Here is a 12,377-nt window from a genome sequence, read left to right as displayed (position 1 = left end):
CAGTGATACTGCTTATTAGAGTTGGAAAGAAATAAAGGGGGGGGTGGGGGGGGGGGAGTGGAGGGGGGGAGACAACTGGGACAACTTTACTGTGTTAGTCATTGCTGCAGAGACCAATTACCCTGGTGATGAAAGACCACCTGTATCTTGTTGCCATCAGCTGACAACATATGGATGTCCTAATTCAATCAGACTGATCATCAAAAGAATAATACTTATTAGAGAAAGCTTTCCCCCGGCAGAGTTATCAAGTGTGTGCTGGGAGGACTGAAAGGGGTGTTAGCATGCAAGAAGTGAGCTACAAAGTACCAAGATGTCTTGAGCATTGCTTAATGCTTTGCTGTCCTCAGCAGTGGGTTGCCTCTTAGCTTTCTGTTCATTGTGGGCGCTTGTTTGGGGGTGGTGGTGGTGTTCAGTATCCCCCCTCTGCATATTACATAAAAACTCACATTCCTGCAGTGCAAGTGTAAAGATGTTTTACTGCACTTTTGGTTTATGACAATGCATGTCTTCGTTTATGTCCGCTGTAAAAGCATGCGATTCTGGTACTAGTGGTAGACAAGCATGCTGCGTTGTAGACTGTGCAAGAAGCAGCATTGCAGGAAACTAAACTATTGGCAGTAGTTCTGTGTAAGCTGTGAAGAGTTTCCCCAGGTGCCAGAGGGTAAGAGGTTTGCAGGGTGAGATAACACCTATTTGATCAGGCGAGGCAGCTGGAAAACACACGTGTTCATGCTTGGTGGATCTTGTTCTGACCAGTGTGACTACTCATACTTAAGAATTTAGTTTTTGTTTCACAGCTGTCACCTGATCTGGTAAAATAGACTTCTCATCTCTCCAAACCTTACTTCCCTTCCTGTGTTGGTGAGAATTATGTATCAAATGGAAACATGGTCTCTTCTGTAATTGAATACCACACCTCATTAGGTGCTTAGCATCTTGGAGGTACTTGATTTATAAGTAGTAGCAAAATTCAAGTTAAGCATGGGTTAAACAAATACTCTTACTCCAGCAATGTCTCCAGGGTTATAAAACCAGTTAGCAAGAGGGTGAGAATAGACCCCAGGAATTCTGACTCCAGTGCCCTGCAATTGCTCGGAGACTTACAACATTTCACCACATTCCTGCAAAGCAATGTATCTTCCATGGGTGAAGACATTCCTTCCTTTTCAGTGTCAGAGGAGTTAATGGCCCTGGCTTCTTGTCTACTAGCACTAGCCTCCTCCACCTCTCCAAACTATGTTTAATTTGTCTCCAAGAGTTGGATGATTAAACTGAGACCAACACCGTCTTTGCATAGTCGTCAGTGAGGTGCAAGAAGCAGGTTGAGGACAGTCAGACTCCATGCTGCTCCATAGCCCACTTCCAGGAGCCACCAGCACAGGGGACATGGACCCAGGGCTTGTCCAGTCACCTTTGAAGCTTGCTTATGCTTATGGCCTGCACAACAGAAATGGCTGTGAATTCCTCAGTTCCCTGTGGCTTTTTTCATCTACTAGTTAGGTTGTGCGTTTTTCTTCCCAAGTCTATTATTTTCTTGCCTGGATGCTTAGGGTTTTAACTTTAAGGCTATGAAGGTGGTGAAGTGGGCATGAAAGTGTTCTCCTGGAGTGAAGGTATCTTAAAAGTGGCATCTGCCTGTCAAAAATCTTGCTGCTGTCAGAGACGGCTGTCGTGCCATCGCCCTGGCCTTGCCACATCCCACCGCTGATAGGAGTGCTCTGGGAATTCCTTGGACTAGTGAGAAAGCTCGCTGGGGTGGGGGGGATAAGGCAGAGGTTGGCACAGCTGGCAAGGATGAAGGCAGGCCATCCCATTAGGTGAAAAATGTAGCCTTAAATAGGTTTTGCTGATGCATAAAAGACCTGTTGAAGTGAACATTTCAGATAAACAAGAGAAGTGAAAATAAGGCTGTGCTGCTCTCCAGTGTGACTGTATAAAATGCTCCCATGTGTGGCTCCTTGAGTTCGTATCACATTCTGCACTCCCCAAAACCATAGTAATGTGGAGACAAGAGCAGCTCAAGCAAAGCTTTCGGAATAAATTAGTCTCACTGTCCTGTGGTATTCCAAGTCTGAGTAAACAGATGAGACTTACTCTGTGCTTAAAATCAGCAAGTTTGGGCTTTATTGGCCCTGGAGGGGCAGTAAATTCTAGAGCTGAGCCAGAGGAGCAGAGGGAGGAGGCAAGCAAGGAGGTGTAGCGATGAATAAGGATATGCTCAAGAAAGTCCTTGCTGCTTACTGCAGCTCAGAATGGCAATTTGAAATTGAATCTACAGGGCACTAGGGAGCTGTTGGAGGTGACTTAGGATGTGGTAAGGATTTGGGAAATCTGTATAAGCAAAGGCTGCATTCAGCAAAGGCAAGAATAAGGATGTTGGCAAAAGTGAGGTGTGGTGTAGAGGTGAGCAGCAGCATATTAAGGCTGGGAGGGCCAGGTATTGAAGCAAATAGAGTCAAGACGGGAGCTAAGCTGATATAGGAGAAACATGGTACGGGCCATCTCCATTAAGTCTGCAGAAACCTGGATCCTCACATCAAAAGGCTCTTTAATTTCTATTAAAATTCAGGCTCTTTATTTTAATCTATAACCATGGGAATTGGGTGTCTAAATAGAATCTGGGCTAAATGTTGCCTTTCTGGATGACAATCGTTGGGCGATTCTCAAGGGCATTGCTGTGTGCCTCCTCCTAGACCATGGGATGCATGTGGTCTCCATTTTCTTGCAAAGCAAGCTTGTTTTATGAATAAACGGTGTGTTTTGATGGTGGGTGTGGGTGGTGTCAGGAGGGGAAGCGAATGCGCTAGGAGCCTTGTTCTCAAGGAGATCCTAGTATTTACCGAAGGTGCTAATTACTGCCTCCAACCCATCGTTATTTGTCTTCTGCCCATACATAGCACACCGATCAAAGGTGCTGATAACACTTGCATTGAGTAAAAAGCTCCCAAGAACAAAAGATGCTCTTGAACTTCAGGAGTACCACTGACTGCTGTTTTACTTTTTGGCTGGCATTTTTTGGGAGCGATTTTTGAAACTGGAGGTGGCAAAGGAAGGAAATGCTTTTGGTTTTTGGTTTTGTTTTTTAATGCCCCATATGGCCATTTTATTAACTGGAAAACCTTCAGCTATGAATTGGATGCTGTTACACAGCTACAGAGCAAAACTCATTCCCAGCCCTGTGGCTGAGAGTACTTGTGCCTCTGAGCATGAGCTGTAACTCCCCCATCTAGGGTTAGGGTGAAGAATAAAAGCTGCATTTGCCCTGTTTTGCTGACCCAAGGAAAACATTGTTGCTTTTCATGCTGGGGATGTTGAGCTTTTCAAACAAAATGCAAACCTTGAACAAATGAGCTGTCAGCAGCTCATCAAAAAGCACCTCTGTTTGAGTTGAGGTTCTGAGAATGACAGGTACAGCAAACCCACAAGTTAGGGTTTTTTAACAGTTTGCAGTGAGTTTATCCACCACAGGGTTGGTAGTAGGATGGCTACACTTTCACATTCTTCCCTACTTGTACGAGTGGGGTTTTCTATCATAGTGTGAAAGAACACATTGCAAACCAGACTTCTGTAGCAGTGATCTGCACTTTCTGTTACCCAAGCACTTCCCAAGCATTAACTCTTTGATTCTTGTCTGAGGAGCATTTTTTCGCATTGTCTACCGGATTTCTGTCCCATCTCCCATGCAGACACAGAAAAATGACTTGCCATGTGTAGCATCTCAGTTGGCAAATGAAACTGAGAATTTAGAAATAGATTTTAGTCACATTCCTACCATCTTCTATGAGCGTATTTGTTTAAGTTACTACCTTGGTTGTCTGTTCAGGAGACTTGGTAACAGCATTTCTCAGACCTGCCGTTTTACTTGTTTTCCGTTGTGCAAAGCAGGGAAAGAAGGATTGGGACCTCAGCCTTTGTTAGGAGACTGTTTTGGTTCTTCCACAATATCCTGGAAACTTTCTTTCTCTGAGAGGGGTATGAGACACAAATGTTGCTTGTTGTTTTTTTTAAATAGATCCCTTTAGATTTAAGGTCTTGCTTCATTGTCAGCTGTGAGTGTAGAAACAGGATTTGATGTTTAGGGGCGGAGTGTTTCACATCCCAGAAGCCGTGCATATGGTCCTGCTCCTCACAACCTTCTGTGCTGGATCCAGCTGCTGCACAGTGCAGTCCATGCTAGCGCTGTCGTGAGTTAAAGTTCAGTAGGTGATTCATTGTTTTTCCTGCCAGCTTCTCTCTAGAGCTGTGCTAGGTAGCACAGAACTGCTGTCTGCTTGCCAAAGGTGATGTTTAGGACCGAATGGGCTGGTAAAAGTTGCTCAGTGGGTAGGCAGAGCTCCCTGTGCCTGCTAGCAGTGACTCAGGGATGTTGTTCCCTTTCCCTGGGAGATGCCTCTGGATGGGAGACAGCCTGCAGAAGACAGAGCAAATAAGTAAGCTGGGCTCTGGTTACAGCAGGTGGATAGTATATCAGCAGGGTCCTCACAGCAGCAGTGAGGGTCTGCTGCCAGCCAGGCTAGAAGCTGAGATAACCTTCTGCTGTGCTGAAGCTGGAGGAGCAGAGTCACGGCCGCAGCCTGCTGCATCACGCCCCGTGCCACCCTCCGTGCCTCTGAGGATGGTGAATGTGCTTGGCAGGCATTGCTGGGGTGAAGCTGACTTACTGCTGGGAGGTGGGGAGGTGGCACAAAGCGGTCACAGGCCCAGTGTTGCAGGATCTGCACCTTCTGTGCTTTGTAACCGCTGGCCTTCTGCAGGAAGATAGTGGAAGAGGAGCAGAAGGTCTAGTATTGACCATTGAGGCTTACTGCCTCCAACCCAGGTTAAATGCTTTCTAGTTGCAACCTGCCTATGTGGCGCCAAGTGACTTCTGTTGCCTGAAGGATCTTCTCCTTTTCTGCTGGTCACAAACGTGTGATTTGGTAGAGACTGTGGGTTGTGACTCCATTGATGCCCTAGTCTAAGTTGCTGCGTGTCAATCAGTATCCCTTTTCAACCAGTTGTGTTCGTAACTGTTGTGTTATGGCTGAAGAAAAGGGAGATTCAAAGGCGATACTTAAATTGTTGTCATTCAATAGGCTGCTCTGTGCAGCAGGAGGATGAGCCACCTCCTGAACAGTTTCCTCTCTCCTGGAGAGGGAGTCCAAATCTCACCTCAAGTGTCTGCATGAAGGGTCAGTGCGGCTGAGTCTTCCTCCTCTCTGAAAGTCTTTGTCCTGTATCAGACACATAGTAAACAGCTTAGCATTGTGGTTTAGTGCCAAGTTTGTCTTTCTTTTGTCTACTTCTGCTCATCCTTAACGAGGCTTTTGGGGTTTAATTACAGTTACTACCTAACTTCAAGTCCCCCGTGTCCTTGGGTTCACAGTAGTCGAGGGAGAGACCGGCTGCTCTGTAGGAGCTGAACTGGGAGACTCTGGGGCTTTTCTCTGGAGATGCTGCTCTCCAGGAAATGATGCTCCTGCATCCAAGGATGCAATCAACTACCCAAGGCTCTGGCTTTGATGTTGAAGGTAGGTGGTTAGAGTATCCCCCTGACACACACACTTCAAACACAGATTGTGCAGGATTACCGCTGGATAACAGCCAAATCCCAGGCAGTAGAAACTGTTTAATCACACTCCTCTGTCTCTACTGGATTAACGTAATTAATGTAAGCCCTTTTGGATGGGAGACCTGTTATTTGTCTGGCGCAGCTCTTCATTTGTGCAGTGCTGTGCATATACCCATGATGCTCTAAAAATGATGATGAAGGTCTAATCCCACTAGCATGCAACTGGTGACCAAATAAATCTCCATTTACAGACAACTAGTTTATTGCTCCCTTCAGGGGAAGTTGTAGACTATTTAAAAAAAAACAATTAGAAAAATTAAGAATGCCCAAGGTTAAATCAGAATGATCATTTCCCAAGTTACTTCAAGGGAAATTAAAATGGGATTTTTTTTTTATTATTTTTAATGTCATCTCTCTAGGGAGCAAAAAAGAGTTGTTAAGAAACTGAAGATTCATCAGTGCCTTGTGGTCCTGGCCCATTTCAAGGATGATGTAGAGCTTAATGTGCGGTAGAGATAATAGCGATTGTGTCCTTGTACACCCAGCCTGACCACATGGGGCAGGAGCTGTGCCTTTATATTCTGCCTATTGTGGCATCTGGAATTGTGGCAAGGAGGCAAAAAGTGTTTCCCAGACCTGTGATATACCACAGGCCCAAAATCCCGTTGGCTGAGTTCCTCCCTCCTCGCTCTCTGCATTTCTTATGCAGCTGGACATAATCTAACCCTCAATGGGATACGCTTGGCTCCCTTTTCTGTCCACTGTTTCAGGGGTTTCTAGCAGCAAATTGGAGTTTGTTTTTAAAAAGAGAAAAAACAACATCAATAAGACAACCCTTGCAAAAAATGAATGTAACAAGTCAAATGCTTAACTTGAATATTAATTTCTGAATAGAGGAATGCATTTGATAGGCTTTTTGTGTAGCAGAAGTACTGGCAATATTTAATTTCTTTAAATGAAAGGCATCTTCTGCTTTTGTTTTTCCAGGCTTTAACTGTAACCTCTTCTGTTCAAGAAAATCACAGATATAATAATTTCATAAGGAGTAAAATCAAATTTCATCTGTTCTGGTGGATTGTTTTCTAGATCTTGGCTGTACCCATCTGTGCAGAAGGCAGAGGCTTTCTGGAGCCTTCTCTGAAAAACAAATGCTTGTGTCCAAGCTTGAAAATTAGCATGAAAGTGACATTTAATATTTGGCCAGCAGCTGAAAAGCCTGTTATTTTCAGTGAAGTTAAAAAGAACCTCAGTTGGGCAGCTCTGGCCTCCAGGGTCGCAGCTTGCCCAGGTGGTTAAAGCAAAGGCACTGCGGGCAGCGGTCTCGCCAGCCGTGGGAACTGGCAGCACTCCTACTGGGAGCTCTGCAGTGGGCAGCGTGTCCTGGGCTGCCCTTCTCCTGTCCCGCTTCTTCCATGTGCCCTTCCGAGAAGCAAGAAACCCTTTCCAGGGGGTGCATAGGGTGAAAAGACTTGCTGAAAACATGAGCTGATCGTTTAACAGGCGATACGTGGTTGTACGTTGTCTCTGATTTGTATTCAGCGCTACTAAAATGCACTCGTCACCCAGTCTGTGTTCACAAGGCTTATTATGGCTAATGTAGAGGCATTTTTCCTATCGTTTTTCTCCCTGAAGCCACATGGTATTAGGAATTTTGGATGCTGTGCAAGTCCCAAATGCCCTGTGAGGCACCGCAGGCTGGGGTGAGCAGAATAAGCCAGCAGCATCGGCTACCTGGACCAAAAGCTCTGTGTGTGTGTATAGGATGGGGTGTCTGTTTTTCAGCTGCAAGAAGCCCAGTATTTAAGGTTCATGTGGAGCATCATTTGCAACAGAATAAATATCTTGGCATGTCACATTTTACACAGCAGAAATGCTTCTGACTTTCCAGCCCTTGGTATCTGTAACTCGCTTGAAAGAATTGCTGACGTCTGCCCAAATGCCAATATCTTCTTAGCCGTATGAACCTTTATATCATGGCTTAAGCTTCAGTCTTCGAGCTGTGCAGCACAGCTAAAAGCAAGCTGTGTTTCAAGCACTGAAGGAGATCCTGACTTTTAACCCACTCGCTTTTTATTTATTTTCCTTCTGTGCTTGTTGTTGAATTGCAAAGTCAACTTAATTCCAGGGCTTCTAAATGGCATATGATTTCTACACGATGATGACAAATCTCCTTTGGGCTGTTTATACCATCTGATACTGGTGACCTAAACAGGGGTAGGTCAGGACAGCAGAAAGCAGGGCACTGGTGTTATCTTTCCTTGCTACTCTTTCTTTACCTGTAGTAAAAAGGCAAGTCACAACACTACTTTATTCCCCACCTCATTTAATTTTTACACTCGCTTGGCTCAGTCTTCTTTCTTTTGCAACTCCCTGCTGCCAAACTCCCTCCTTTTTCACCCCAAGTGAGCTGGTATTTAACCTCAGAGCCCTTTGGTGTCTTTATCATTGCCTTCCCGGATGGCTGTTCCTATCCAAGGGTCTGGCTCCGTTTCTCTTCTGGCTGTGGGTGACTAATGGGGGATGTCCTGTCCCACCAGGACTCCCAGCAGATCTCCTTGTGTCGCCACATGCTGTTCAGTCAAAAAGATCCAGATTCGGAAGATCAGTTGTTTAAAGGATTAAAGCTGGTATGCATGTTTTGACAGAACTGGGTTGGGGATGATTGTACTAGGTGCTTTTGCTAGGTGACCTCTGGTAGGGAGAGGTGAGGAGCAGCTGGGAGCAAGGACCCCTTCGTAGTGCTCAGCTGCAGTGAGAACGGTGCCTATTAACCTTGGGGTCTGCTGAAATGCCTGTCGCCACAGCACCAACACATCCCCTGTGCTACACCCCTTAGTTGGGGCTGTACTTGGGGGAATTTGGGCTTCTGACCTCTCAGCTCTTCTCCTGTTAGGGCCAAGCTTCAGATAAAGTGGAGGTACAGCCTCAGCCCGGGTTGTGACTTTGGCTACTGCTCTGATGGAGTTGGTCCTGGGACCAGCTGTACAGCCTGGATCTGTCATAATGAGCATCAATCGTGTCTTCAGAGGTTTATTAAACTTTCTGCTTGAGGGCTTACACAGGCCTCTGAATGTTGTAACCATTGCAATGAGAACTGTATGGGGGATATATGATGGTCAGCCCCCCCCGCCCCTTTTTTTTTTTCCCCCCTCTGTATATCTCCAGCAGAGATGCAGCTGTTGGGACCCAGCCCTTGAACTGGGAATATGATAGAAATGGTGACTTTTCCCAATGAGAGAATAGAGAGCTCATACCATTCACTGCAATTTATTCTCATTTCCCCCATTTTTACATCCTTTAAGGACATAGATGAATCTTGCGGGTTTTTTTCTAATGACAAAAGCACCTTTTTACCTAGTAATTCACCTTATAAAGCTCCTAAGGGGTTTTTAAGATTTGCCGGAAGTCTTCTGCGAACATGTTGTGAATGTTATTCATGGAAAGGCCCTGGCTGTGATTTGTAAGTATTCAAGATCATGTACTAGAGCAGGAGTTTGGGATCTGGTGCTAACCAGTATGAACCAGCTTACCCCAGAGTCCTTTGCATGCTCTGGAGGAGAGGGCAGAAATGGTCTGTGAGGTTTGGTCTTGGTGCCTGAGGTGTAATTCCCTTAGAGCAAGGAGTTGCTGCTGCCGTTCCATCCCATCCCACCCACTTTGTTCAGTGTCAAAAGTGTGATCTCAGAAAATTAAATTAATTTCATCTTGGTGCAGCTATTAATGTTACACACTGCGGGAAAGCTCTTTAAGGAAGCCGATGACCTTCATCCATGTGAAATAAGTGCTGAATAATGGAGAGCTTTCATGTTTCCACAAAAAGAAAGTGGCTTTTTAAATCAACTGGAGATGTTTCAGACATGGAGGAGGGGAAAAAAAGCAAAAACAACCAAACTGCATTAGGAAACAGTGGGCAGGATGTGCATGGAAACAGAGCAGCAGCTTCAACTGTCTGGCAAGTGCTGCTGTTTGCAGAGGCCTCCTGTGAGCATGTGAAACTGCACCGACCCATCTCACCTGCTGTTACCGGTGTTACCTGGAGACCTTTGTAAGTAAGTGTGGGTCCCTTCCCAGTGTGTTTGGCCTTTCCTCCTCTCCAGAGACCTGCTTGATTTCTGCATCGCCAGCCCATGTTCCAGGTTTCTCTCTCTCTTTGCTTGAACTGATTCATATTATATGCTTCTCTGGTGGCCTCTGGCAATGCGTGATGCACTTCAGCCATTCATTTACAGAAAGAAATACGTTTTGAACAATTCACATATAGCCTGCCTTGTCTCCCCACCATCTCCTGCTTCGAGGAAGCATCATGTCCTGGGAGCAAAGTTTTTATTCCCCAGTAATCTCTTTCGTCGCCTTTTTGAACCCTTTTATAGTCCAGAGCTCACTTTTAACGAGGCTGTTGAGAGTGGCCCACTCATGAAAAGGACCCTTCTTCCTCACCCCATCTGTTTTGCAGGGGTTTGCCTGAGCTCTGCCACCCTGTTGATGAATGGGTGCTCAAAGCCTGAGCTCCTCGGGAGGAGTTTGCCAGCTTGGTTTCCTGCCTGATGCATCATCACCTACATAATCGGAAAGATCCATTTGTGCCTCTGTGTCGCCCAGTGAGGTACGAGCCGGCAGGAACCTGTCACTTGAGATATTAGGTAGAACTGCTAATTTTAAAGTGACTACACAGAGCAACCAAAAGCCACCGAGAAAGAATGGAAATTAAAACTCCCACCCATCCCTTTTCAAGCCAAGTTACTGACTGTGAGATGAGTTTGATTTGGGGATCCTTGGATTCAAACTTCATATCACCAGTTGGTCCTAAGCCTCTTCCCTATGTATTGCAGTTGCTTTGTTTTAGCTGTATTTTGGATGGTGGACTTGCTTTAATTTGGGGAAAAAAACTGTAAAAGCCAACAGACAACTTGCAGTTGCGTTGCTTCTATGTGGCTTTTTGTGGTATTTGCATGCTTTTGGCAGTGCGACAGGAGAGCAAACAGTTTCGTTAGTGTGTGGTTACGATGAAAGTGGTCTGAGAGAATGTAACAGGCTTCCTTGAAAAAGAGTTGAGTGAAGGTACAAAACCAGGTTCTCATCACATGAGAAGAGAAGGAGCTGACGTTTGGGCCTTGGACAACAGAAGCTATTAAAATTTTGGCTTCCTGACAAAGTAGCAACAGCTACTATGTCTTTGCAATACTTGACAAGTAAGTAGTATACATCTCAATGTTTCAGAGGACCACTTGTCAGTGTATTGTCTTGCCTGGCACAGAGGGATCTCCTGTTCCCAGCATGGAGATTTGCTGAGCATATGGGACTGGGAGGACTGGTACATGTGGAGTGGAGCAGGGATGTCAGAGGTTAGGAGAAAAGTATAGTATCCCAGGTCTGTCGTGGATGGACAGGCATATTTTACACCACTAAGAACATAAATAGGAGCCGTTCCTTTGACTTTGCTTGTTTGCTGCAGCAGCAGAGCTGTTTTTTGGCTTACTTCCCACAAGTCACTGAACTTCTTTTTGCATCTGTTTCCACAATGTACAAAAAGAAAAAGCAATGAATATTTATTATTGCATAGCCTGGGTGCAGGTTTTATTCCTCTTACTATTCTTTCACTGCTCCTGTGGCAGCTTATCGTGTGGCCTTGGAGAGTCCCCAGCACAGGGAAAACTGAAGAAGGGCTTGCAGGAGGTTTTGAAGGGGCCCATCTGCCACCCCAAGAAACGCTGTTTAACAAATCTTTCTAATGCTTCTCTCCTGGAAGCCTTGCCTCTGCCTTTCCACTTTACTTGTAATTACAGTGGGCAACAGCAAGCTCTCCTTTAGCATGTCAGATGCTAATTTGCCATTCATCTTGCACGGCTGTGCAAAGCACCAGAGGTTTCCAAGAGGTGAACACCCAGCGCTAGATGTCCGGCTGTGGCCCCTGCACCCTCCATGATGAGTTATCCTGATCACACCGCTAAAAATCTTTAACTTTAAGGAGGGGGGAAAAAACATAATGTTTTATTACTTAGATAATGAGTCATTCTTATGAAATTCATGGCGCATTAGTAGCATCAGCATTCTCAGGAGGGAAAACCAAGAGAAGTGAGACTTCTTATGCAGTATTGACCTTCTGCCTTTGTTTTTTTTTCCTGGAGTTAAAACAAAGTTTCTTTACATCATATAGAAAATTAGAAAATGAAATTCAGAAGATTGCAATTAAGAGGAAAATACAGAAAGCCATGTAGCTACCCTTCATCTGTAAGTACCAATGTGATTTATTAGTTTGGATCCAGACCTGTGCTCTTCCATCGAAGGCTTACACTTTCCTTTCTCTTTTTAAAGAGAAAGAGCAGTTCTTTTGTTAAGAGTGCATAGGGGCTGCCGTACACCAGTGTTTTGTAGAAAAACAATCTTGGATTCATGGTCCATCTTGCTTTTTCCCTCTGCACACTATCGACAGCAGGGAAGTAACTAGATGGTGATTTTTTTTTTTTTTTTTTCCCTTGAAATTGAGAGGAGTTTGTGTCCATCTTTCTGTGGTGCTGCTGAGTTGCCCTTCCCTTTGCATACACATTCATGTCATTTCTATTGGCAATAGTTCAGGGATTTCTATGCCACATTAAACTTGGGAACAGCTGTGGCCAGAGTCCCTCTTAGCCTGCACCCTGTCTCACATAGTAACCAGTAACAAATGTTCAAATGTGGAAGAAGCAACACAAGGTGAGGAAGATCCTCTCCTGGGTATCTGCAGCCAACTTCTGACTGTTCAGTGGTTTGGTTTGGAGGCTGCATCTGGACCATTGTTGTGTTTAATGAGCCTATACTTTCCAAATTTATCTAATCAAACTTTAAG

The 12,377-nt window shown here is 45.1% G+C and overlaps 1 protein-coding gene across 1 annotated transcript in view; it reads left to right on the top strand.

Annotated features, from left to right (window-relative positions):
* Positions 1–12,377, top strand: part of SLCO3A1 (solute carrier organic anion transporter family, member 3A1) — a gene marked incomplete at its 3' end in the record, with an annotated part of 105,092 nt that overhangs the window by 15,365 nt on the left and 77,350 nt on the right. The gene's annotated exons all lie outside the window — the stretch shown is intronic.

The sequence above is a fragment of the Cariama cristata genome, unplaced genomic scaffold (assembly GCF_000690535.1).
Source record: "Cariama cristata isolate BGI_N322 unplaced genomic scaffold, ASM69053v1 scaffold5085, whole genome shotgun sequence".
NCBI lineage: Eukaryota > Metazoa > Chordata > Aves > Cariamiformes > Cariamidae > Cariama > Cariama cristata.
This window is presented reverse-complemented; position numbering and strand designations above follow the sequence as displayed.